General features: G+C 43.1%; 1 protein-coding gene across 2 annotated transcripts in view; it reads right to left on the bottom strand.

Moving 5' to 3' along the window:
• Positions 1–23092, bottom strand: part of CLIC5 (chloride intracellular channel 5) — a 277757-nt gene that overhangs the window by 214973 nt on the left and 39692 nt on the right. Inside the window, exon 1 of one of the 2 annotated variants that reach the window (XM_029596076.1) lies at positions 17452–17473. The exons of the other annotated variant lie outside the window; for it this stretch is intronic. The gene's annotated coding sequence lies outside the window, so the exon portion shown is untranslated. Of the gene's footprint in view, positions 1–17451; positions 17474–23092 lie in introns of those variants that run through there. 2 annotated transcript variants of the gene reach the window in all.

Genomic DNA, 23092 nt, shown 5'->3' with positions numbered 1-23092 from the left:
CTACCCTATTCTGCTGTCTTTCTTTCTAACACCTCTTCCCCTCTCCCTCCTCCAGGGATCCTCCCTTTCTCGTTCATTACTGTTTTTTTTATTGTCAGCAGAAAGATGGGGGAAAGAGAAGAGCTGGTGTAGCAAAAGCCTCTGTACAAATACCAATTTTGGTGTCCTGGGTAGGGAAGAGAAGAGAGTGCCATAGAAGGAGCCTTTTCCAGCATTTACTGTCCTCTCTCCATCACTTTCGTCCCCCTCGCCAGACACTTAACACCACCTCCTATTGGAGCCCATATTTACAAACAGGTCCTAATTTGAGTTCACAGCTTTGCTTCAGTAGCAGATTAAGCAAGAAAAAAGAAGGTGTCCGATATGACACATGCTGAGAACCTAAAGGATTCTCTACTACTAGAAAGTCTAATTCAGTTACGTGGGAGGGAAGAGGAGCGATGTAGTCAGCAATAGTTGTGGGGTTTGGCTCTCCTATGTGGGAGATTCAGATGATGTGCTCTAGCAGTTTATAAATCCCTGCCACCACCTTCGGGTGTGGATTCTTAGTTTGATTTTTCTTGGTTGATCCTTCTGCTCTTCCCAGTTGTGATTATTTTCTGAGGTATTCTAGATTAAGGCCTGGGTAAAAGAATGAAGGCAGACTGCCTTACCCCATATTTTCTTTGTCCATGATTTTGGAAATCTTTTTGTTATTTGAGGAGGAGGTTTTTTCCACCCTTCCTGCCTCTTGTTTGGTTTCCTTTTGAGTAATATTTTCCCATTTATGTTTTACTGAGTACCCTAGGGCCCAGTGACTCAGATTCGTTATTACCTGGAGGATGGGGGCTTTCACCTAGAAAGAACCTGAAGAGTACTTACATCATGAAGATGGAATAGATGCACCTCCATTACCAGAGAAGAGTAGTGGGAGTATCATGCAAGGGCAAATCACTACTGACCCAGGTGAGAAACATTTGGGAGGAGAGGAATAAAACCATATGAACCCAGTACTACCAGGAGGAAAACCAAAGAATAGAGAAAATTGCTGAGGTGATATGAGACCTGGGCTTGAGATGCATTTAAGTAACTGAGACCAAATTTCTAACCATTTCACAATGGGAATAAGCCACAAGTAACTTTATTGATTAGGAAGAAGAAGGAGCTAAATTAGTAAAGACATTGGCTTTACCATCTAAAGACAGTTTCTGGAAGTTTGACCTCACAAATTTATTGAAGAATAATATGTAGATCAATTGGACTGTAAACATGAAAAGCTGTAAAGATCATTTCATTGAATTCTACCAATTATTACAACTGAGTTGGAAACCAGACCTGCTTGCAGCATGATTATTATTAACAACATAAGAAATTGCCATGCTGGGTCAGACCAAGCGTCCATCAAGCCCAGCATCCTGTTTCCAACAGAGGCCAAACCAGGCTACAAGAACCTGGCAATTACCCAAACACTAAGAAGATCCCATGCTACTGATGCAATTAATAGCAGTGGCTATTCCCTAAGTCAACTTGATTAATAGCAGTTAATGGACTTCTCCTCCAAGAACTTATCCAAACCTTTTTTGAACCCAGCTACACTAACTGCACTAACCACATCCTCTGGCAACAAATTCCAGAGCTTTATTGTGCGTTGAGTGAAAAAGAATTTTCTCCGATTTGTCTTAAATGTGCTACTTGCTAACTTCATGGAATGCCCCCTAGTCCTATTATTCGAAAGTGTAAATAACTTGCTATCCATTTTTGCCTGATCATCAGTGCTGTTTATAAGGGCAATTTAAGAATTAAGCAACACATAGGGCCTAGATGTTAATCTTCCCTTCCCCTATCCCCAAGAGTAATTTGAACACCCTGTTGAGAAATGAGATGTGTGTCTTGAGCCCTTATCCAGAACTACCCATGAAAAAAATCACTGTTATATGAGTGTGAGAGAGAGAGAATGAACCTATCTACAAGGCCTTCATAGTAGTTAAGTATTTATAACTGTATAGGAGGGCCTCCTGATAGGTCGAGGTGAGGTGTTAGTGGTGGTTTACAGTTTAGGGGCCATTTTCGCATGTAGAGTGAATCGTACGAACAGCACACTACACCTTGATGAAGATTTGACATTATTTGGTGTGAGGAAAGTCTCAAAAAGATGATGTTTCTAATATGTTCTCTCACCCTAGCTTGATGGACTCTATAACAGGGTACCACCAAGCTTGAGTGAGAGAACATGGTACAACATTTCATCTTTTTGAGACTTTCCTCACTCCAAATAATGTCAAATCTATTTTTGATTACTGTAACGCCCTATTATTGGACTTACCAGCCACAACCTTAAGACCTGTGCAACTATTACAAAATGTTGTCGCAAAAGTTATTTCCAGATGAAAAGATACGATCATATCACCCCCCTGTTTTGGCATCATTACACTGGCTCCCAGTTGAACACCAAATACAGTATAAAGTATTAAGTGCTATTCACAAAATAGTAAATAATGAAAACTCAAACTGGCTAGGAGCAGCACTACAACTTCATACTCAAAGAAACTTAAGATCTGCTACTAAGGATTGTTAACTGTACCACACTTATCAGAAGTAAGAGAAAGAGCTCTGAAACTGTGGAATACTTTATTGGAAAGCATGAGACTACAGAAGGACCTCAAGGTCTTCAAGAAGGGACTAAAATCGTGGCTGTTTAAAATAGCATTTGAAATAGATCAAATTGATTGTTAAAAATATGAGAAAAAGGAAGAGAATGGGGAGTTAACAATGCGACAGGAAGAATTTATCACTAATTAGTAGTTTTAATTTTTATATTCTTTGATTTTATGTACATGTATTTGTATTGTCTTTTACATTATGAATGTTTAACTTTTGTGAACTGCTGTGATTGTACCAAAGAGCCCAGGGGTTACATACAGAAGATACAAAACAAGCAGTTTTGTTTAATTTGAGTGGCCCACAATAGTAGAGGAGGGAGGATAGGAGGAGACATGGTAGTAAAAAGGATTTCATTTTGGGGAAGGGGGATCAAAGCTAGTTGTGCCCCAAAGAAAGAGAAAGTCTGTAGTTATTTGAGTGACTGCCGGGAGCCATCCACCTGAAACAGTGAGAGAAAATGAAAGGCCAGGAGGCGGGGCTGTGGGAGTAGAAAGATCATGCCACTTATGTGCCCTCAACATCTTGCAAAAGAAACAGAACAAATATTTGGACATTTCCAGTGAATATCTTTTGCTGCTATTGACAAGATATTCAGAAAAATTCAAATATCTTGAGATATCCTCCCCCTTCAGGTTTTGTGAAATTTAGCAGAATCAAGTAGCAAATGTAAACTCTTAATTTAGTCACTATAACAATTGCAATTTAAATATATAAAAGTCCTTTTGCATGACGAAGTTAGAACAGCCCTCCCAAATCACTCTTACAAACAAGTTATACAATTTTTTTTATTTCAACACTAATAATACCAAAACCTTCAAGTGTATATAACTCAAAGCACGATATTCATGTCAGCATGCATTTGCTCTTTCAGACGTTGAAATTGTTTATCCAATTGTAAATGAATGCTCCCCCTCCCCAGAAGGGGGTTAACAAGCATGCTGCCACTGAAATGAACTGCAGCAGAAGAGGCAATGTAATATGAGCTTCCAGCCTGGGAAAGTCAGAGCAAGACTGAAAAGGTTATCAGACCCTACTGTGAAGGTGATTAAACCTCTATTGTAGAGATGTCAGAGTTTCAAATTAGGGGAATTACATTTGATTATTACTGCTGAATTACAGAGAAATATCAAGTCACAAACAAATAATGGAAAGACCTAAATTGTAGAACTTTGACTAAAAGAGAGATTTGCATAGGAAATATATTGAAAGACAGTCTTATCACAGCACTATTACTACACCTCTAACGGGTAGGCACCCCTTGAATCTGTACTGTGTTGAATTTCATTCTTAGGCCAGGGTTCATGTTCCTGCATATTTCGAATATAATGACACACTCTGAAATAAAATATTATACCTCTGGGCTTAAAATCGAATGCATATAACCAGTGTCATGGCTGGCCACTACAATGGTTATGCCTCTAGGTCACAAGCTTCTTGGAGGAGAAGTCCATTACCTGCTATTAATTAAGTTGACTTAGAAAATAGCCACTGCTATTACTAGCAACAGTAACATGGAATAGACTTAGTTTTTGGGTACTTGCCAGGTTCTTATGGCCTGGATTGGCCACTGCTGGAAACAGGATGCTGGGCTTGATGGACCCTTGGTCTGACCCAGTATGGCATGTTCTTATGTTCTTACTTATCACTTTTATAACACTACCTGTCACAGGTGATGCTGCATAATCTACTAGATAAAGGAACCCTGACTGACGTGCCGCAAATGCGCAGTAGAGAGCAGCTCTACCGCGCATGCAAGCACGTTGGCCAGAGCAGAGCGTGCCCGGAAAAAAAAAATGGCGCCTGCTCCTTAGGAGCAGAAGCGGCGGCGGTGGCAGCAGCAGCAACCATCAGGAGCGGCGGCGACAAGCAGGAGCGGCGGCGACAAGCAGGAGCAGCAGGAGCGGTGGCGACAAGCAGGAGCGGCGGCGACAAGCAGGAGCAGCAGGAGTAGTAGCGGCGGCGCGCGCGAGGGAGGGAGGAGCAGTAGCGGCGGCGACACACGCGCGGGAGGGAGGGACACCCCCTGTCTGCCGGTTGTGGATGAGCTGAAAGGGGAGGGGAGTGAGTGAGGGGAGGGAGGAGAGAGGGAGGAGAAGGGAGGGAGGGGGAGGGAGAGGAGGGGTGAGGGAGGAGAGAGGGAGGAGGGAGGAGAGAGTGAGAGGAGGGGTGAGGGGTGAGGGAGGAGAGAGTGAGGGGAGGGGAGGTGGGAGGGAGGAGAGGGAGAATAGAGGAGGGAGGAGAGGGAGAATAGAAGAGGGAGGGAGGAGGAAGTGGGAAGGAAATGGACCGAAAATGTTTTTTAAATGTAGCCCGTTGTTACGGGCTTAACGGCTAGTAAGATATAAGATACAGTCCCTTACAGTCTAGTCAAGACAAATGTACAGGGCAAAAGAGACTTTGGGAATTTCTTTTATTAAGAAAATGGTTAACATTTAATAAGGCTTTAAGGGGGTTCCCTAAGAGGAGGTGGCTCTCAGCACCTGATCGGGAGATGGAGTAGATCCCCCAGAAGGGTAATGACCCCAGCAGCAGATTGAGGGGCAGAGTCAGATTCCCCCAGGAGGGTGTGGACCCCAATGGCAGACTGAGAGATGGAGTTGGGTCCCCCAGGAGGGCATGTACCCAGCAGTAGAGCAGAAGTGGAGTAGAGGAACCAGCAACAGCACTATGGATGCAACATATCCCTCCCCCTTATGACTGGCAGTACCCACCAGCCCAGCTGCATTTCTTCATACGGGTGAGACTTGGGGTACCGTGGGGAGGGAAAAAGGGAGATGGTACCTGTATTAGATCAAAAGGAATACAAGAGGCTCTTTGTGGGACTAATACTCCCCCAGTTGATAAATGTGCTCTTTGGTAACTTGTAGAAATATATATAGTCATATAGTCTAATAAAGCTTGCACATATTTATAAATACTATCAGCCCTGTTTACAGTCCCATCTGTTTTTTGTATTTCCTAGAATGAAAGGAGGGAAATCCCACTCACTAACACCTTCTTCCCCATGTTTATGGTTATGGTTTATTTGGTTTTTTAAACCGTCACATCAGTAATAAAACCATCACAACGGTGTACAATCAATAAGAGCAGAAATTACAATAAAATAGTAAAATATAAAATAATAAAACGGTTAATATCAACTATGTACTTATAGTTTAAAAAACCTATTGTAAAACATTTCTAAAAGTACCATTAATAACTCAATAAATAAGATAAAATGCAAAACATCAAAATAAAAGTGACACAATATACTAAAAGCAAAACTGAAGTGCACAAAGTTCACGACTTGCTGGTGGGTTAACCTGACTCGACATAGGCACATGTAAAGAGCCATGTCTTTAGATCGGCTTTACATTTTTTGATGTCTGTTTGCAGCCATAGATGGGATGGCAGAGTATTCCAAAGCTTGGGGCCTGCGATAGAAATTGCTCTCTCTCGGACTTCGCTAAGTCTTGCTGATTTAATTATGGGGATGGATAGGAGACCTTTATTACTGGATCTAAGGTTCCTTTGTGGTACGTGTAGTCGGATGGCAGAATTTAACCATTCTGTTTTGTTTCCATATAGTACGTTATGAAGAATGCAAGCTACTTTATATTGTACTCAAAAAATAATAGGCAGCCAGTGTAACGAGATTAAGATGGGAGTGATGTGATCACATTTCTTTACCCCAGATAACACCCTTGTTGCCGCATTTTGTGGAAGCACCAGGCACTATCACACAAATACAGATAGTGCCTGCCCAAGGGGGTCTTCTGCATGGAAGCATTACATACATTTCCAATATTTGTTCATATATTTATTTTATTTATTTATTTGAAATCACTTCTATTCTGCCTTTACTCACAATTTGGTTCCAAGTGGATTACATCTCAAATATTCACAATAAGATAATCAACAAACAACAACATACACACCTTAAAGATCAAACAGTACCAGAAATATAAAACAAGATAAAACAAATTGTTATTAATAAGCTTGATTAAAAAACAGAATCTTCAATTGTTTCTAAAAATCGTTAAATCCCTTTCATCCCTCAGACTGGCTGGTAACACATTCCACAGTTGGGGACCCGCATATGAAGTGGCTCTCATCTGCGTTTGTTGTAATTTATAATCCTTAAGAACTGGAATAGTCAATCACTTTGTAGCAGTGGAGCTAAAGTCCATGTAGGCACTTTGTTATGTTTGCCAGTCACGGCAGACTGCCATGAGTAGCTTCACTCATCCCTGGCAGCTTCAGATGCTGACGCCGTTGAATGGTCATGCCATGCCTCCTCCTAGGGCACTCGTGCATGCCTGACTCCATAGTAAATTCAAATTGGTCCCGCGGTGGGAAGACTTGTTCGGCATCCTCTAATGATATCACATGGTAGGGATATCTAAACCTCCACCATGCTCTCCCAGACTCTTTTGCATCAGGTCCCTTGCCATCCTTGCAGCCTTTCCTCGTCCAGCCTTCTAGCCTTGCCTCATCCCACCCTACCTTGTCTTGTTCCTGCTCCTATTCAGCCTCTGTTGCCTTGTCCTCAGAGTCTTGTCTTGACCTGCCTTGCCATTTTGTCTTGGCCTGATTCTCTGGTTCTGGCCTCAGCTTCGGATCTCAACTATACCCTTACTTGCTGCCTGGAGCTGATCCTAGCCTTGAACATTGACTACTTCATGCCTGCTGCCAGCCCTGATTCTTGGCCTGTTTCTGAACTTTGTCTTAGATCTCTTGAACAACTTAAGTCTTGCCGGCCACCGGAACCCAAGGGCTCAAACCGCGGGAGAGGCAGCTGGTTCAGGTGAAGCTCTAGCCTGGCCCACTTCAAGGCGTGTTCTCCAGCTGCTGGTATAGGCTTCATGGGAGTCGTCCACGAGGCAGTGTCAACTATGCCACAGCACCAAGAGCTCACACTTACACTGCTCCTTACACACATAAGACATCAACTTATCTGCTAAAGAGCAAAAAACCTGTGAACATAGATACTTATGCAATAGCACTTACATTTTGAATTGGAGTTTCCATTTCATTGGTAACCAATGAAGATGACTCAACATGGAGACGATATGTTCATTTATTTTCTTCCCAGAAATGAGCCTATATGACTTTTTGGATGGTCCAGAAAGTTGTATCTGAGCCTAAGTACTCTGTAATCCATGGCAATTACTAACTTTATTTTCCATGCTCTGCAAAATATAAAATTGCAAGAGAACAAGCAGTGGGCAAATGCCACAACACCTTCGATACTTGGCTCATTCTCAATTGCAGCATTTAATTTTCAAGAGTGTTTATCTGAAATGGAACAGCATGTTTTAAAAAATGAATACAAGACAATTAAAACAAGTCCAGGCTTGTCCAATGTGCCAGATTGCTCTTACAAGCCCTGTTTGCACTATAACCAATATTTTATTTATTTAAGGATTTTATATACCGGCATTCATGAAAAATCACATCATGCTGGTTTACAATAAAACAGTGGTGCATAAAAAGAAAAAAACAAACAGGAACTGTAGTGCGGAAGAAAGCAGTTACATAAAACAGGGATGCTTAAACTGGGAGAGAAAGGAAAAAAGAAAAGGTTAAAAATATTTGAAATATTTACAACGAACAGTTAATTGAGCTGGTTGTGTTATAGAACTTGAAATTGAGGGACATTAGCTGGAGTCCGGGAACGCTTGTTTAAAGAGCCAAATCTTAAGTCTCTTCCTGAAGGTTGGGAGGCAGGGTTCCTGTCTTAGGTCGGGGGGGATGGAATTCCATAATGGGGGACCGGCTGTAGAGAGGGCCCGATCCCTCAAGCTAATGTGTCTAGTGGCTTTGGTTGGAGGAACATGGAGTGATCCTTTATATGTGTCTCTGGTAGGTCTTGAAGAATTGTGTAAGAGGAGAGGATATTCAATCTGGGCCTCAAGGATCAAACTTAATAGCATACAGTATGGATACAAAAATGGCTTGAAGGTACAATTAACAGGGAAAGATCTGAGTTTTATAAATTATGGACAAATCAATTCTTTTGACCATTTCTGTGGCAGTCTTTTGTTCAAACTAGTGTATAAATTCACATCTCTGAGTCCCACAGGAAGAATCAAAAAGATAAGAAAGCTGTGATGGGTACAATTGCTTTTGGTGTAATTTACAAGAAACAGTAATTCTCTCCCATCCTCAATATAATAATCTGCCAATGAAACTGAATGATTCTCAAGAGCCAAATCAACAGGTACGTAAAGTAAGGGCAAGGAAATGGAGAAAACTGGAGATCAAGAGCAGCATGCAATGACACAGTAAGGAGGGACAACTGGGGAGACTGGGAAATGTTAAGATCACTAAATCCAAAGAAACCTCAACAAACACAATACATATGCTGGGAGTAAAAAACGTACAGGTAAGTTTTTTTTTCTTCTTAATCATTTTAAACTCAGTTTACAAGTTTACCTGGCATATTATTTTACGGAGACTAACAAAAGAAATACAAAAGTAAGCAAGATATTTACTGTTTTATAGAAGCATAAAGGGTTATCATCGTCATCTGGCTGTTGGAATTAAAAAATCGTAAATCGGGGGAAGGGGGAGGGGAAGGGGGAGGGCGGGAAAACCGGCACACTAAAACAACCCTAAAACCCACCCCGACCCTTTAAAATAAATCCCCCACCCTCCCGAACCCCCCCAAAATGACTTAAATTACCTGGGGTCCAGAGGAAGGGTCCCGGTGTGATCTTTTACTCTCGGACCTCCGTGCGTTGTAGAAATGGTGCCGGCGCTACCTTTGACTTGTCATATTGACAGGTCAAAGGTAGCGCCGGCGCCATTTTGTTTTTTTGTCCCCAGACGTCAGGAGCGTAGGAGATCGCTCCCGGACCCCCGCTGGACCCCCAGGGACTTTTGGCCAGCTTGGGGGGGCCTCCTGACCCCCACAAGACTTGCCAAAAGTCCAGCGGGGGTCCGGAGCGATCTCCTACCGCGAATCGTTTTTCCGTACGGAAAAACGATTTGACTGCAGGAGGTCGTTCCGGACCCCCGCTGGACCCCCAGGGACTTTTGGCCAGCTTCGGGGGGCCTCCTGACCCCCACAAGACTTGCCAAAAGTCCAGCGGGGGTCCAGAATGACCTCCTGCAGTCGAATCGTGTTGCCGTACGGCCGGCGCCATTTTGCGCAAAATGGCGCCAGCCGTACGGCAACACGATTCGACTGCAGGAGGTCGCTCCGGACCCCCGCTGGACTTTTGGCAAGTCTTGTGGGGGTCAGGAGGCCCCCCCAAGCTGGCCAAAAGTCCCTGGGGGTCCAGCGGGGGTCCGGGAGCGATCTCCTACGCCGCCGGCGCTACCTTTGACCTGTCATACGACAGGTCAAAGGTAGCGCCGGCGCCATTTCTACAACGCACGGAGGTCCGAGAGTAAAAGATCACACCGGGACCCTTCCTCTGGACCCCAGGTAATTTAAGGCATTTTGGGGGGGTTCGGGAGGGTGGGGGATTTATTTTAAAGGGTCGGGGTGGGTTTTAGGGTTGTTTTAGTGTGCCGGTTTTCCCGCCCTCCCCCTTCCCCTCCCCCTTCCCCCGATTTACGATTTTTTTGACGATAAATCGGGGGAATTGTTATTGTATCGCGGCTCTAACGATTTTTGACGATTTAAAATATATCGGACGATATTTTAAATCGTCAAAAAACGATTCACATCCCTAAAAAATACTCCTGCTGCATTTGCAGAGAGGTGAGGAGTTCAAGGTACACCTCTTTTAAATGACAATTTCAAAACACGTTCTGAGCTCCATTTATTACAATAGAACCTTCAAACAAATCTGGAATTTATACTGAAAGGCTCAAGCAGCACCAGGTAATTCATTTTGACAGCACGCCCTCCATCATGTACCTGTCTTTCTGAGCTTTAAGAATTAAATCACAAGGCAGAAAAGTTCACTCAAAATTACAAAAAAAATACCCTCACAGAAAATCAAAAGCAAGGTGCTCATAATAAATTTGTGCAAGGTAGTAGAAAAATAAATCAAGCACTTTGACAAATTTTAAACAACCAACATGTTGGTTCCAGACAAGAATCTTCCGCAGGTTTAGGGAAAGATTCAATTTGGGAAATGAAACATTGGTTCATTCAGATTGTTTTAATTAATTATTATCTATATACTAATAGCGAAGTCAACTCGTGTGCAAAGATGTGATGTTAGCAATAGCAAGTTTCTTGTTGCAAGTAGCTTTTTGGAATTTTAGAACATGTAGTTTTGCAGCAAAATTTTAGTTTTGTTCAACAAAATATCATGCACATGCTGAAATTTAAAAAAAAAAATCAGACCCTGGCTCCTGCTGAAAAATCACCAGTTTTGAAGACTTGTACATCTGCATAGTGATAGGCCCAGCAGGAGAGGACAGACAAATCTAGTCAGCCTGAGAGAAGAAGAGAGAAGACCAAGTGTCCAAGGTACAGCAATCCCTTCCTCCAGCACTGGGAGGAGAGGAAAAGTGACACGAGCTGGAATCTTTTCACAAGTATTCATGGGTTGGCACGTGTGTATACGCATCAGCATTATCCAAAGCGTGAGTCATGAGCCCAAACTGAGTTGCAAAACCAGTGGATGGGATCACAATAAACAGGGCTGCTCCTCCTCCCATTATTGAGTTCCACACCAACCTGCAACCAGCAATGGCCATTAGCGTGGGGCCTGTGAGCCTGTACACACACAGACTCACCCCCCTCCTCCCGTGTATGCTTCGTGATGGATTGGAAACCTATGCAGAGAGCCTGGTAACCCATGCTGACTCACAGGCCCTGCACAGACTGCTACTGCTCTTGCCACCACTGCTGCTTTCCTGCTTTGATTTAGTGGGGAGGAGGGTGTGGGTGAGGGAAGAAAGGGGGAGTGGATGTCTGCTATTTTCTTATGGCTGTCTGCTCTGGGCTTATGTAAATGTAAATGTTAAAAGTGGAGTCGCACTAGATAAAACTTTGGAGAGCACTGACATTTTTATTCATTCATTTTATTTATTAGACTTACTATTCACCAGTATACAAGAAGAGTTCCTAGAAAAGTAAAACTAATAATATAATGCAGTAAAAATGAACAATTACAAATATTATATATATATATATATTTGATGGCACTTGATTTTTTCTACTACCTTAAAAATGAAAAGAAAAATGTCCCATCTTGATCTGTATAAGGATATTTCGTTAAGTACTATTAGTATTTCTGTCTTGGAAACAGAACAATACAAAACTGGCATTCTTTCTCTTCCAGAATTGCCTGAATGCCACATCTATGCAACTCATACACTGAGCCCCTGCAGGGCATTTACCTGGGTGCACCTTCTAACAGGTGAATTTGCACACCTAGAGATCCAGAGCTGGAGCTGTAATCACCTTCCTAGGGGGTCAGAGAGGCATTTTCTTACCAATGAGCATAACTCACTAATTATCACTTTGTTTTTGGTTTGTTTCTTTTTGTTTTATTATGTAATTTTCTTTGGATCATTGCCTAGATAACTACATAAAATTTACTAAGAGGTTGGGTTGTTTTAAAAGGGTTTATCTTCATGGACTGGCATGAGCTTTTGACCAAGTTATGCAACTTGTGTTATTCTACAGTAACTAACTACAGGTAATAAAATGTGCTAGATCAGCAACTTAGGCCTGGATTTATCAAAATGCACTAAGTATCGCATGTGATAGGAAAAGGGGTGTATTTTATGGTAATAGGCTGTTTATCGCAAAGTGCGCTATTGTAGTGCTTCGCATAGGTATTAGCGTAAACTGCGATAACTTTTTCGCATTTTGCGATAAGTGCCAGAATTGTTGTATTTCCTACCTACAACCACTGGGGGGGAGAGAGAGAGGGAGGGAGAGAGAGAGAGATTAGCTATAATGCCCTCATACTAGGTAGGTATTTATACCTCTATGTGAGGCCCACCTAGCTACTCGAGGTGAGCTTTAGGTATTAGTGTAGAGGTTAGGGGCCACTTTAACATGCAGAGTGTGACATATGAACAGAACAGTGCACTCTTGTGAAGATTTGATGACCTTCGGAGTGAGGAAACTCACCCAAAGATGAGATTTGTGCAATGTTCTCTCAACTTAGCTGGGTGCCCGCCGCTAAGGAGGTGCTAGGGGTGAGCTTTTGTGAGCTGAGGAGATGCTAGAGGTGAGCTATTGTCCCTAACGCCTCCTTTGTAGCGTGACCCCTCATTTAAACACAGTATTGCGCGCCCAGTAGAGATGGCTGGGCACGCATTAGGAAAGCAGCCGCTCAACACTGTGCGCCTGTTTTCCCGCACACTTTATTGAATCAGCCTGATTATTGCTTAAATCAGTTGGAGTTTTAGGATTTCCCTAGTGAATATGCATGAGACATACAATTGCCTACATTGGAACAGGCAGTGCATGCAAATATGTATTTTCTGTTTCTCACCTAGATATCTTTTGATTGAAGGGGATAAATAAAATAAACTCATGCATAGTCATTCAGGATATTCTGAAAACCTGACTGGCTGGGGGGAGGGGGAGAGGGGATGAGGGGATTTGAGAAACACCACTGGAATAGAAAAGCACATTTGTAACAGGAATGAAGGAGCTGAAAATGGAAAGATGAGATTATGATGAGCATATGGTGGAATGCATAAGGCAGAAAAATATTTTGCTAATAGTGTTTGGCTTGCCTCTGAAATTGTTGAAAAGGTCAAGCAATTTGTTTTGATTATCCTGGCATCATTTCTCCTTCCGCTCTCTGTCCTCGCTGTCTTCTTTTTCATCCTCTCCCTTGGATGCACTATTTTAAATATTTTCTCTACAAGTGTCTTGATCTTTCCGTTCCCTTTTCTGCATTTACCACATGAGGCCTCTCTCTGGTTTGACGCTCAGAGTTGAGTTTTCAAGCACTGCATTTTATTCGCTTTATGTTGAAAGCCCCCTGGGTTCTTGTTGGCAGGGGAAGAGATCCCAACTAAGGGGGTCATTTATCAAAGTGCTATATGGCGCTTTTGCATGCGAAAAGCACCTTTAACGCATGCGAAAACACCATAACGCATGGTGCGATGCAAATTAGGAAAAGGGGAGGAGTTTGGGGTGGGATTTCTGGCCAAGTGGGTTTGGAAAACGATGCTCAATTTTACGAGCATGTGTTTTCCTAACATGATCCCCCGGCACATTTAAAAAAAAAATGTTTTAACCTTTTGGTTCCTCCGACTTAATAATGCCACAATAGTAAGTTGAAGGATGTACAGAAAAGCAGTATTTTCAGCTTTTTGGTACACTTTTTTGGGCTGCTCAGAAATTAGCGCCTGCCTTTGCTTGACAGGCGCTAATTTCTGAGCATAAAATGTGCAAATCGGGCGCACATTTTTTTTTTCTGTAACCTGGGCGAATAACTAATAACCTCATCAGCATGCATTTGCATGTGATGAGCGCTATCAGTTTTGAGGGGGTTTGGATGTGCGTTTTGGACGCACAAAGCCCCGTATTGTCCAACCGTGGGTAAAAGAGTGCACTTTACCGTATGTTCTATTCTCTTCCCCTTCACCAAGTCCCACGTGACCAAATTCCCTCACAAACCCTCAGTGCTCTCTCCATTATCTCCGTTCTCAGCCATTTCTTCAGTCGCCCTCTGTTCCTTAGCTCCTTTCATTCTGCCTTCAAGCATGCGCTTGTCATGTTTTCCCTGAAGAAACCATCTTGATGTCTCCAGATACTCCGGCTACTACGCGGTTTCTCTCTTTCTATTCACCTTCTCCATAACTGTCGTGCTGACACACACTTGGCTTCCTTTCTTCATGCCCTCTTCAGATTCACATTCAAGAAACTATTGGCATTACAAGTGCACACATCTTGCCAAAGCAACGCATAAACTAGAAAAAGGAAAGAATTGCAAACAACCCAGGTAGCCAGGACCATCCCCAGTGCCCTTCCCTTGCCTCATTCACATCGTCCATTACAAAACAGATCCAGCACCTGCCAAAGTAAACTGCTTGAGACAGGGTAATGGAATGAAGCAAAGGCTGCAGTTTTATTAATAACAATAAGGCCGATACTGTACCTGAGCTGTGCATTACTTCTCAATCTCCCAAGGATTTCTTCCCATTTCACCACCACCACTCACCATGGGACCAGCGGCGCTTTCTGTGCCCTTCGTGTCACCCACCATAGGACCGGCGAGACCGGCCTCATCTCCTCTGTTTCCCAGGGTCCTCCCATCATGGACCACTGCACCCACCAAGCATACTAACATAGTATCATATTTACTATGACGGCAGATAAAGACCAAAATGGTCCATCTAGTCTGCCCAGCAAGTTTTGTTTTTTTAAAGGGTAGTAGCAATTGTTGCTCTATGCAGGCTACCCCCAAGCCTTCTGGTCTCAGGATATGACATATTTTGCAGCTATAGATGTTATTTTTCCAAGGATTGTACGGTTTTTCCTTCTCATTCTTCTGTGAGAAGTCTTGCATTTCCCCTGTCAGCTCTTAGAAAAATGCATCTCTTGTATTTTTGTATTTTGTGTAGTGCAGGAAGAAATGCCTTTCTGTTTCTGCAGTGTTGTACTGCACACAAAATCAGACTTCTTGGGGTTTCCATTTCAGTTCTTTTCAGTACATTTCTAATTTGTGGTCACATTCTGCGTTTGATAAGGGTCTGTGTATATTACTGAGGTTATGAATTCTGCTGGCATGTAGATTCTCGGTAGGGATCAATAGCAGTCCTGATTGTTTTCCCATCTGCACCTCCCAGTAGGAGGTCTATTCTTCTAGACCCCTTCCAGTCTAGCTCCTGTGCTACACACTCCACTGAAACAAGGTGTTGGGCACAGACTAAAATAGCACCCAAAACCAAAATTATCTACTATCATTTTAAATGAGCTAAATTTGACAAGTTCTTTTTTTTTATCAACACTTGATTTTTGTCTCTGATGATTAAAAACACTCAAAATAAATGTTTTCTGTGTCCTTGCAGTTTGCTGTGTCAGGGACAGTCACAGAAAAGTTATACTGCAGTGCATATACATGCTACACGTTCAGCCTCCCCTCTCTATTTATTTAACGCATAAAAGAGCAGTCCTTAAGGAAAGTTCACTGTCCCTAGCACCATGTATGAGATGCACTAAAATCCACGCACATTTTTTTTAGCATTCATATGGTAAAAATGTAATGTATATAATAAAACCTCACTTAATAGGCAATGCAATAAATGTATGCCTGTATTCACTGAAAAAATCCAAAACATGTGCATGCAATTAGCATGCACAGTAAACAAAAATATTACCATGTCCACATTAGAAATCCCTTGTGCTAACCTCACTCCACCCTCCGCCCAAACTCCCAACATAAAAATCAAGAGTCCTCTGAACCTCCCCTACCCCCCCCCCCCCCCCAAATCAACAAATCCCCCCTTCTGGAACCCATCTTCCCAATAGAAAGACCTGTTCTAGGCAGCCTCTCCTAGCCAGAACTCCTCTGGCAGCAAGATCCCCCTCAGCTGGAACTCTGCCCCCTTCAGCTGCTAATTCTCACCTCCTGGAAACCCCCCTCTCCATCAGCACGACCCCTTCCTGGAAGCTTTCCTCTAACCAGAACACCCACCCTCCAGCAGCTAGCGCTCCAGACCTGGAAACCCTACAACAGCAAGTTCCTCCTTTCAAAATAATCCCCCCCCCCTCCCAAAGTAAACATCCTATGCCCACTAAATGGATAAAGAAACCAGAACTGGGTTTCTCAAACACAATAAGATGCCATAGTGGGTCAGACTGAGGGTCCATCAAGCCAGGTCACAAGTACCTGGCAACAGTAAATTAACCCCATGCTACTAATGCCAGTAATAAGCAGTGGCTATTCCCCTAGTCAATTTGATTAATAGGCGTTTATGGACTTCTCCTCCTTAGTGACCTCCAATTTGATCAAGGGATGTGTTTTTCCCTTGGTTACAATAAGTTAGGATCCACCCAATTCTACAGAAGGACTCTCTGATCCAACTTTATTTACTAGGTCATTATCTTTTTTTTTTTTTTTTATTTGGAGTTTCTTCTATACCGATAGCCGTTTGCACATCGTATCGGTTTACATACAACTAAGAACTGATGGGCGTGGCCCTTACATAGAACAATAGCAAACAATGAAACAAAGATACATGGGATAAGATCATCTAGTATCAAATCTTCCATCAAATCTTCCAAGATCATCTAGTATCAAATCTTCCATTTCTATTCAAGGTCATTGAAAAGATTGTTGTAGACCAGCTGTTGAAGAGAAAGTTCCCAAATGACACTCTCACCACTGCTTTAGCTTCCTGATTCAAGTTACCTCGGCAGGAGTTGCAATAGTTTGACTGCTTCCTTTTAGTTTAAATGCTTTTCTCGCAGCCTCTGTCCTCCCTCGCTGCAGCAGTTCTAGCAGCTCCTAGACACAGCCTTAGAGAGATGCACAGCATCCATTTTACTTATTGCCTTCCTCTGCTGTAACCATTCCAATAAGTTTTAAAGCACAGTTTCTGTATCTCTGCACAATCTTTCCCATAGCTTCCCTTCTCCTTTGCTATAATAGCATTTCCCAGAATTTCCCAACACAGTCCTGATTAGCTCCACAGCATTCCTTTTGCATATTCCTTTCCCCTACTGTAACAGTTCCAGCAAGTTAAAAGCAGCTGTGTATCACTGTGCAGTCTTTCCTGTAGCTCCCCTTCTCCCCTGCTGTAGCAGTTCAGTAATTCCCCAACACAGACTTAGCTAACTGCCCAGCCTCCCTTTTACTTATTCCCTTCCCCTGTTGTAACAGTTCCTGCCAGTTTAAAGCAGTAGCAGTTCTGTATCACTGCACAGTCTTTCTTGTAATAACAAGTTACCTTCAACTCTGTCAGTCAAGCTTTCAGGACGCTTTTGTGGGTAATCCTTGTCCACTGACAGGAGAGACACCCCCATCATTCTCCCTCTTGGCCTCTACAAGATGCCCCTGAGGTTTCCACCAGCCCGCCCTACTCTTGGAAACCCCGCCCCCAGAGCCCCATAATTCCACCAACCCCCATTTGCATCTTGGGATTTGTAGTCTTTTGTTTATATTTTGTTCTGGGAACTTCTTGTCTTTTACCACTCTGGCCCTTCCTACTCCAGGGGTCATTCTCCCCCTCCATATATTCTATCACACCAGCTTAATAATTTTGTACACAAAACAAATGTCCTTCAATTCTAACAGTCAAGATTCAGGTGTGACCATAGAATGGAATCAGACCTAGTGACTGTGGCCAATGAATTGGAATAAAAGATGATAGTGGAAACGGTGCACTTGTAATTTTTATAGACATGAGTGTGGCCTTTGACATAATTAGTCACAGACAGCAGGGCCATCCTTGCGGAGAAGGGGGCTAAACTGGGAAGACCACTCCTGGCCCCACGTTTTAGAGGGCCTTGTACTGACATTAAGTCAGGGGATCCAGTGGGACAGGGTTGATGTGACAGGAGCTGTGCACAATTGTCTCGCCACTATTTCTGGGTTTGCTAGTCAACCCAATGCTGCTGCCTCTCTTTCTCCATGCTTCCCATTGGTCTATTCTTCATTGCCACAAACAAGCTCACTCTTCAACTTGGGATGGATGGAACGGATGACCCACTTCCTCCTGCCTCTGCTATTCAGCCTCCAGTGAGGGGAGGCCATGCTTAGCCATATTTGCCCCGGACCCCACACCCCTCTAGGGTCAGTCCTCACACTGTTATTACAAAGTTTATTGGAGATATGGGTAAAAGTCTGTTTTGGCATAGTTTCAATCATTTCTTTCCAACCAGACCTACCAAGTTAACTGGGCATTCCAATTGTCACAGCCTAAGTAGTTAACACATGTGGCATCCCTCAGGGTTTGGTGTTCCTGGCACCATTAGCAATCATTATTCAAGATCACAGTTACTTTGGATTTCTTAATGCAGATGATACTCAGGTCATTGCTAACATAGATCCCAAATGTCCTGAGGAAATTGAGTACATCAATAAATTGTTGCAAATTTCCAAACTAGTTAAATCATATTAACTAATTTTAGCATGTACCCACTAACATCACTGGGGACGTGTTTAGTATGCCTACTTTGAGGTAGATTTTAAAAGCCTTGTGTGCGCAAAAATGGCCACATTTGCGCGGAAACTACGCAAATTTTAAATAGCCAGATGTACACACACCCAGAAAAAGTAGGTGAAAAAGGGGCATTCCAGCACTGACGCACGTAACCCCTAATTTTCCTCAGCTGGTGTGTGTCAGTTTGCTACTGCCCCTCAGTATATCTGAGAGAGAGAGAAAGAGAGAGAGAGAGAGATTTTATGAGGCTCAGTCTGATACTCTATATATGGACCACTGTAAGAGGGCACTTTGATTCGGGGTGAGTTTTCGGGAGGGAGGTTGGGGTTACAGACACATTCAGAGGTATACATTGTAAAATTGATATCATTACAGAATTTTATTCCTTATAGTGATGAAAAGGAGATGATTTGTACAATGCCCCCCAAAACCTAGTACACCACCAAAACCTCACCCTGAGCTATTAGTTGCTCCTCTTATAGTGGTATAAAATGTGGACTAATATGTGTGCTCCCCAGAGGCTCTCTCTCTCTCTCCTTCTCCCTCCCTCTTCCTTTCCCTCTCTCCCGCGATAGTGTGCATTACCTTATCATAGGGAACATTAAGCACCATTCATTTTCATAAACTCCTCTCACTTGACTAAATTTTTTAAATTTGCATACACATTTCGTGATGCATCATTTATCACGTGTTATGGCGTTATCATGGGCGTTAAGGCCCTAACGTCCACGATAACACCCTAACGTGATTTGATAAATGACTCTGTAAGTTTGCCTACTACTCATAAAATGGAGGCAATATTTACCTAGCTTGAAATAAATCTAAATCAGAAAATATATAAAAATCACCTTACTTGCCTTTGCTACAAAATAAACAACTATCTGTCTCAGTAGTATTGGATAAGTAATTTTCTTCAGGGTAATTAACTTCAAGAAAACTTCCAGCTACTAGAGATGCGTTTCGTTTTTCTGGGTTGGGTCGGGTTTCAGTTCGGGCGCTTCATGGGAAAACTCGTTTTCCCACGGATCGATTTTCGGCAAAAACGAAGCTGGAACCCGAACCCGAAAACCGGAAAAACGAATCAAAAAAAAAAATCCGCTTAGGAAAAAAAACCCACCCCAACCCTTCAAATTTACTGTATTACAACGCCCCCCACCATCCCGATCCCTCCCCAAGACTTACTTTGATTCGTAGCAGGCCCGACAGCCCGATGGCCCGGAGGGAGAGATCGCTCACGGGACCCGGCTGAACCACCGGGGCTTTTAGTAAGTCTTGGGGAGGGATCGGGATGGTGAGCGGGTTGTAATACAGTAAATTTGAAGGGTCGGGGTGTGGTTTTTTTTTTTTTTTTTTTAATAAATGTGCCCCTCCCCCTCACACTAACCTGAAAAATGAATTTTCCCCGAAGTTCGGGGAAAATCCCTTTCGTGGTACGGGTCCCCCGAACTACGACAAATTAGGCAATTTCGTTGAACTTGCCTAATTCGTGATAAACGAATGCACATCTCTACCAGCTACAAGAAACTGCTCTTTGTTTATTGCCAGCTGCAAGCTAGAGGTTGCAATTCAAGTCTCACCTCATGAAAATATCCTGTATCTCTCCCACTCTCTGTTTGTCTCTATTTCTGCCTGCCTTTCTTCAAAAGCCAATGACAGTAATTTTTAAACAGGTGTGTGGGCACACATGGCAGCCAGGAACGCAGCCATTTTATAATATAGGTGCCTATATGTGCGCATTTTATAAAATAGCCTGACCAAGCGTATATGTGCACACAATTTTAAGTGGATGCACACCTATGCGCACAAATCCCACTTCTACCTCGCAAGTGGGGGGATTTTAAAAGACACGCACCAATGCCATTGCCAGTTTGTTCCCAGTTCACCCCGGTAAGGAATAGGACTTCCAAATCCAACTAGTTTAATAGCCTCCCTTCTCCCCTGATAGTCCCAACCTTTAAAACCCCACTTATCTATCTGTCTTTATTTTATAACTTGCATATCATCCATAGCAGAAGTAAAGTTACACGACAGGGGACCTCAGCGTGCGCCTGTGAGCATATTTATGCGCAGATTTCGATATGAAATCCCAGAACGCCTGTATCCCACCCTTACCACACTCACACCCCGCCCCTTTTTTGGAGTTTTTCATTTGTGCGCAAAGCAGCAAGTACATGCAAACACAGGCAGCTTTTAAAATCCACTCGCCATGCACCAGCCCAACATGTGTATGCATCTCCCAGTTTTGGTATGTGCTGGGCTGTTAAAATTGTACCTTTTTGTTTTTTTAAAGAGATAGCTATGACTGGTAATCAGGGTCATTATTATTCAATCCCTTGTCTTTACTGGTTGAAATGATGAATACATAATGCATTGCTTACCTATCTCTGATGCAAAGGTATCCTATTCGTCAGTTCAAATATAATCAGCATCCGATATTATAATAGGAAAGTTAATTATATTATCCTCCCCCTTTTCTGAGCTTTCCTCAAAAGGGCATTGTAGTTTACTGAGCTTCCTTCATGGAGTCATTGTTGGCCTAGCAATGTTGATATGTGGTATATAAATCTGATAAATAGATAGATAGATAGACAGATAGATAAATTAATATAGCACAACTCTGGCTATCAAACCCTTTCCCATGAAACTTCAAAGAACACTATCACCATAAGTTGATTACCCTTCCATTAACTTTCAAAATAACTTTTGTTGGCTAAACCGTTTGGCATTCCTGACTTCAAAAGCATTGCAAAAAGTTGTTTCTTGTTACCCTATGTCCTTATCATGAAGCCTTGCTGGCATAGGGAGAAACATTTAAATTAATAAAGGCTTCTAAAAAGTCACTTACTTACACTTCCTTGCTGAGCAGGTGGTAGGATTATAGTAAGAGTAGAGATGGAGGTGAGGTAGTATAAAAAAAATGGGGAATGTGGGCGTTGGGCTAAGTATAGAAACTTATACAATCATTCACCTGAACTGGTAGCAGGCCAAAAAAGGGTGATGAAAAAGATAACTTGCATAGAGCAATGGAATGAGTGAATCAAGCTCTGAAAAAGAGGAATCGGAATTGAGCAGCATATAATGGCAGCAGAGCTTTGGTACAGTCTCAGATATAACTGTGGGGAGGAAGCAAGCCAACTAGCAAGGGCAGCAGACTGAACTGGATACACGTGCCAGCTAATGAAATAAAGTATGAGCAGTGTTCTCCCACAGGTGGTCAAGTATGTATGGCTGGCAACTATTGGCTAGTGTGGTGTACACAGGACCAGTCAGGCAGACTGGGTGAACCAAATAGTTCTTATGTGCCAAAATAATCTGGTTTTCAACTACGGCTGTAACAAATATAAGCTTCAGTAAAATCATAAAATAATATAATTTGCAAACTCCTACATGAATAAAATGAATTACTACCTAGTAATTTATCAAAAGTCAATATTCCACTTAGAATGATGAATTCCTATTGGACACATCACAGGATCTCATGCGAAATAGAAGATTCTAGGGCAGTTATACAGATGTCAGTACCATATTTGTTCTGATTTTATATATAACTAGCGGTACCCGGCCACGCGTTGCAATGGCAGAGACAGGTTCTTTACCTTCCCTCCCCCTTGCTCATTTACCTCAGTCACTCATCCTCCTCCCCTTTGGTCACTGAGCCCTCCTTCCCTCCCCTGTCCCCACTCCAACTCTCTCCCCTCACATTCACCTCTCCCCTCATTCTCCCTCCCCTGACACTCACCTCCCCCCTCATTCTCCCTCTCCTCACTGTCACCTCCCCCCGCCTACTGCCTACCCTTCAGATCAGAAAACCTTTGTCTTTCTATTTCTTTGGGAACCCCCCCATCACAAAAAACCCCCCCCAATCCCAACCCTTTAAATCTAATAATAACCCCCCACCCTCCTGCCCCCTCCCAAGACCTGGGAAATTTAAATTGTTGGTGCTACATGTGGTCTGTCCCTGGGCGTCTGTGCGCATTATTTAGCCAAATAGGGGAGTGCCTAACCAAATTTGCACTTCCAAATTTGTTTTGTGGTCTGGGGAGGGCTATTTTGGTACGTTCCCGAGATCGTGCAAGTTTAGTGTATGTATTTGTGTGTGAACCTCCCCCTTCCCCCAAAAAAATAACCCTCTGAGAAAAGTTCTCTTAAACTAACCACCCCACACTCTCCTGCCCCCCCCCAGCCCTGCGAAAAACAGTAGCCCACCCCCCTGCTTCCCCGAGTTGCTGAATGAATGAAACCTGCCCCCCCTCGTGACCCCTCCCCAAGATGTTCGCAATAAATTCATTACCACCCCCCACCCTCCAGACCCCCCGGACCTGATAAAAATGTCAGTCGGTGGAGCGGGCGTTCAGGAGCGGTCCGGGAGCGATGTGTTGGCGTTGGTCCGTCGGCTGCGAGCACTGAAACGGGTTCCGACGACCCT

The sequence above is a fragment of the Rhinatrema bivittatum genome, chromosome 3, assembly GCF_901001135.1.
Source record: "Rhinatrema bivittatum chromosome 3, aRhiBiv1.1, whole genome shotgun sequence".
Classification (NCBI taxonomy): domain Eukaryota; kingdom Metazoa; phylum Chordata; class Amphibia; order Gymnophiona; family Rhinatrematidae; genus Rhinatrema; species Rhinatrema bivittatum.
Note: the sequence above shows the minus strand (reverse complement) of the source record. Positions and strands in the feature narration are given on the sequence as shown.